Source organism: Oratosquilla oratoria, chromosome 18, assembly GCF_046742065.1.
Source record: "Oratosquilla oratoria isolate Oo_2021 chromosome 18, ASM4674206v1, whole genome shotgun sequence".
Taxonomy (NCBI): domain Eukaryota; kingdom Metazoa; phylum Arthropoda; class Malacostraca; order Stomatopoda; family Squillidae; genus Oratosquilla; species Oratosquilla oratoria.
In genome coordinates, this window is record NC_134794.1 from 49,451,264 (window position 1) to 49,456,263 (window position 5,000).

At 49.5% G+C, this 5,000-nt stretch overlaps 1 protein-coding gene across 1 annotated transcript in view; it reads right to left on the minus strand.

Moving 5' to 3' along the window:
- LOC143035212 (uncharacterized) overlaps positions 1-5,000 on the minus strand; it is a 183,980-nt gene that overhangs the window by 167,082 nt on the left and 11,898 nt on the right. The gene's annotated exons all lie outside the window — the stretch shown is intronic.

The following is a 5,000-nucleotide window of genomic DNA, read 5'->3' on the forward strand; positions in this document are numbered from 1 at the left end:
CACGAGTTGGAGGAGGAGGAGGAACTAACGTAATGACATTCTTTAAATATTTTATTCTGGCTTGTCTCAGACGATTTTATTCAGCTAAAGGTGTGAGGGGTGAGGGGGTGAGGCAGTTAGAATTCTACCAATCAGAAAAGAATGGCCCACGAGGAGGAGGAGGAGGAGGAGGAGGAGGAGGAACTAACGTAATGACATTCTTTAAATATTTTATTCTGGCTTGTCTCAGACGATTTTATTCAGCTAAAGGTGTGAGGGGTGAGGGGGTGAGGCAGTTAGAATTCTAAACTAGAATTGGTTTCGAGTTGAATCAGTTCAATCTAATAATACAGTACTTAATCTAGGTAAATTGAAGTGTGTAAGTGCGAGCACACGCACGCGCGCACGCCAGAACGAAATCAATGAAGGCGACACACTAAACCCTCAAGAGTGTGTCAGAATGTCACTACAAGGTCAAGTGACACATGTTACGACACAGACTGGACGTGACGTCCACCACATGACACACCGTCACCACGCTACCCCCACCAAGTGCGTGTCAGAAAACTTGACACACACCTACACTATCACATGACACATGTTATGACAAAGGCTCCCGTGTCGTCCTCTCTATGACACACCATCGCCACGCTACTCCCCCAAAAGCGTACCAGAAGACCACACGACACAGACCTAGACACATGACACGGATTGCCTGTGCCATACACGACACAACACACTATATCACCAGGGTACTCCTCAAGCAAGCGTGTGTCAGAAGACACGTTACCCTAACGCCAGGTGACACGGTGTGTCATCCCTACCTCTGGCGTGAGGAGCAGAGGTTCTGACACGGAGGAGGGACCTGCCACGACTGGCGACACAACACGGCTGCTGTTACTCCCGGTCACCTCCCTCCCTCCCCTCCAAACTCCCCTTTCCTCCTCCTCCCCCTCCAACAGACACTCCACTCCTCCCTCCCTCCCTCCACCTCTAGATGCTCAGATTCCTCTGTGTTGGGAGTCCCTTTTCTCTTTGAACTCCAAAAGGCGCCTCAACTTACAGTCTCTGGAAAGACGAAGACCGCGGGGTGATCTAATAGAGGCATTCAAATGGGTCAAGGGCTTTAACAAGGGTGATGCAGGCAAGGTCATCATATTAAGACAGCAGGGCAGGACTCGTAGTAATGGATTTAAGTTTGGAAAAATTGAGGTTTAAGAAGGAAATGGGGGAAGGATTGGTGTCCCAATAGAGTGATCAACGAATGGAATAGGTATCACAGGTGGTAAGGGACATGGAACTTCCTAGTGTAGGCCTTATGGCCTCTTTCAGTCCTCTCAATTTTTGTGTTCTTTAGCACTGGTCCATAGCAACCCATCCAGTCCTCTTTCAACAAACTTCCTGAAGAGGCAATCGCAGGTACATTCTGAATCTTTGAGAAACGGCAAGAGCCTTTCCCCCAGAGAGGGCGGGAGGGGGGGAGGGGCACGCGCGGAGACGAATAAAATCGCCTGGCGGCAGCCAGAATGAAGCCAAAAGTGAGATCCAGTACTATTGTACTCATTCCTAATTAATTTCGTTTTTATGTATTTATTTACATATTTATTTATCTATTAATAATCAAATCCACAGGAGGAGTCTGGTGAGTAAAATATTGTTTATATTTCATCTATTTATTTATCTATTAGTTCTTATATTGATTGGTATCAACATTACGACAAAACAGCTGCATTAATTTACACAAAACGACCACAAAACGTAGACAACGGTCCCTACGTGATTTTTCTAGTAATTGGGTCAAGGCCAAGGTCACCGAAAAGTAAAATTATCTTTTTAGCCGTAACTTCATCAAAAATTGTCCAATTTACTCCAAACCAAGACCAAATTTATCCTTATCCCGTTCCTCAGCCATGATCCTATCTATGAAGGTGCAGGTGAGGAGTCTAAGCCAGGAGGCGCTTAACAACAATAGTGACAAATACAAAGTCGGGCAAAGAGCGACTTCAAAGGTCAAATTCTAACCCAAAGATTTTTTTCAGAGAGCCTCTGCCTCCTCTTTTCCTCATCCATCTTCTATTTCTCGCCTCCACCTCCTTCCCTCTCCCCACCGTCCTCCTCATCCTCCCTCTCCTAACCCTCCTTCTCCCCATCACCCTCTTCCTCTCCATTCCCCCGTCCTCCCATCCACCTTCCCCTATCTCTCCCATCCTCTTCCTTCCCCCTTCCTCATTCACATCCACTTTCTCCTACCTCTCTCTCCTCCACCTCCTTCTTTCCCCTCCTCTCCTTCCCCTTTCCCCTCCTCCTCCTTCTCATGATTCCCTTACCTCCTCCACCTCCTTCTTCTCCTCCCCTCCCGTCCTCTACCTCCTTCTCCTCCTCTCTCCTGCCCCATCCCCTCCTCCCCCTCCCTTTCTCCATTCCCCTTCTCCTTATCCACATCCACCTTCTCCTATCTCTCTTCCCCCTCCTCCCTTCCACCCGTCCCCCTCCTTATCCAAATCCACCTTTTCCTATCTCTCTCCCTTCTTCCTCCACCTCCTCCCCTTGCCCGTCCTCCTTGTCCACATCCACCTTCACCTCTCTCCCCTCCTCCTCCCCTTCCCCGTCCCCCTCCTTATCTACATCCAACTTTTCCCCGTCCCCGTCCCCCTCCTCCTCCTCCCGTCTTGTAACACGCAAGACCCCTTCCACGTCAGTAGTGTGTGCGTGACCTGTGTGTACGGCCTGTGTACGTACACGACGTGTACGCACACAGTGTGCGTTTACACGCTTCCGTGCACGTATGACAGTCCATGTACGTCCAGGAAGAGCGAGATTATTCCCTTCCCTTCCGAGTGGTACTTACCCTGTCCTGGTTGCCGCCAGGCGGGGAGGCGACCCAACATCGGCTTCAAAAACCTAGCGGCTTGCCGCAACTGACAGGACTTTGCCCCACCATGGGTTTCTCACTTCCCACACCGTGGGAGTGGGGTGGTGAGTTTTGTGGGAATCTATGGGATAAGGTGAGGGAGTTTGAAATCAACTTCCCGCAGAGGCATCACATATAACACAAGATCGACGTTTTAATCAGAAGAAATAATAATAATAATAATAATAATAATAATAATAATAAAATAGCATAAAATGTGTACACTATGCTATAGCACTCACACACAATCCTTTTAACCGTAAACCATGAACACGTTCAAGGTTAACCCGCCTTAGTTAAACCCTCCCGACCTACTGTACGTGCCCAATTTGGCGGCCTCCCGGGGCCAGACGATTTTATTCAGCCACGGGGGGCGGGGCACCCTGAGCCCATCTCAAGATATTGATTAACCTCCAGGATAGAAGCGCTGGATAAACACCTCTGGTTGTCACCACACGATTCCAATCACCTGTGAAGACATCCCCGTATAGGTGTAAGGGACGGCACTCGCCCCTACGGACCAGAGTCAATGTCCCCAACGACAGGAGCGCTGGTGAATTTTGTCTCCCTTGTCGTGGGGGCAGGGGGGGGTAAGAGGGAAGGGAGGAGGAAGAGGAGGAGGGAGAGGAGGATGGGAGGAGGAAGATAGAGGACTAGAGGAGGAGGAGGATTGGGAAGGAGGAAGGAGGAAGAGGTGGCGGTGGCGGTGGAAGGGGAAGGAAGGAGGAAAGGGAGGAGAGGATGAATGGGAGGAGGAGGGGAGAGGGTGGAATCAGCTGTTTTGTGTCGTGGGGGGAAAGGGAAGAAGGTGGGAGTCGGGGTAGAAGAGGGAAGATGAGAAAGGGGGGATAAGGGGATGGGGAAAAGGGGAGAAGGAGGAAAAGGGGAAAGGGGGGAAAAGGAGAACGGGGGGGAAGGGGAAGGACAAAAAGGGGGAAGGACAAAAAGGGGGATGGGGGAAAAGGGGGAAAAGGGGGAAGGGAAAAGGGGTGAAATGGGAAAGGGGTGAAGGGGAGGAGGAGAAGGGGGAGAAGGGAAAGGTGAGGAAGGGGAGAAGAGAGCGCTGCACATGTAGCACCCCTCTCCCCCCCCCCGTCCCTTCCCCCAACCACGAGCAAGTGATCATTACGTACAATCATGCACTAAAGTCCTGAGGCATCCGCTGACCCTGCTCACGTGATCATTCTTACGTCAGGCAGTGGGACATTTTATTCTGTTCGCTTGACCAAACGTCAACTCTTCCTGTGACAGTGAAGAGTGGGAGTACGAAATGAGAGCGATGTCTAGGAGTAGGAAGAGGCCTGAGAGTAGAGATTGAGAGTTAAATCTGAGGATTAAAATTGAGAGAGTGGTGAGAGTTAGGCTTGAGAATGGGGAGTGAGAGTTAAGGTTGAGAGTCGGGAGTGAGAGTTCAGACTGAGAGTCGGGAGTGAGGGTTCGGCTTGACAGTCGTGAGAGTTAGGCTTGAGAGAGTGGTGAGAATTAGGTTTGAGAGTGGGGAGTGAGAGTAAGGCTTGAGAATGGGGAGTGAGTGTTGGAGTGTGTGTGGGAGAATGGGGAGCGAGTGTCGGAATGGGAGAGTCGGGAGTGAGAGTTAGGCTTGAGAGTCGGGAATGAGAGAAAGGCTTGAGAGTGGGGAGTGAGAGTTAGACCTGACAGTAAGTAGTGAAAGTTAGACTTGAGAGTGGGGGGTGAGAGTTAGGCTTGAGAGTCGGGAGTGGGAGTTCGGTTTGAGAGTCGGGAGTGAGAGTTCGGCTTGAGAGCGTAGTGAGAATTAGGCTTAAGAGTAGGGAGTGAGAGTTAAGTTTGAGAATGGGGAACAAGAGTTAAGCTTGAGAGTCAGGGGTCACAGGCTTGAGAGTCGGGAGTGACAATTGGACTTGAGAGTTGTGAGAATTAACCAATTCAGTAGGACCCAAAGTCTCGCGCGCAGCATCGGCTGCCATATGTATTTAGCATCACACTACTCTCATTATAAAATATAAAGTCACTGCTGCATTACTCGTTCTCTTCTACTCTGAATAATAATAAACATAAAAAATTATCAAACCATTTCACTGAATCCGGGGGTAATTCATGTAATATAATATATATATATACATATATATAT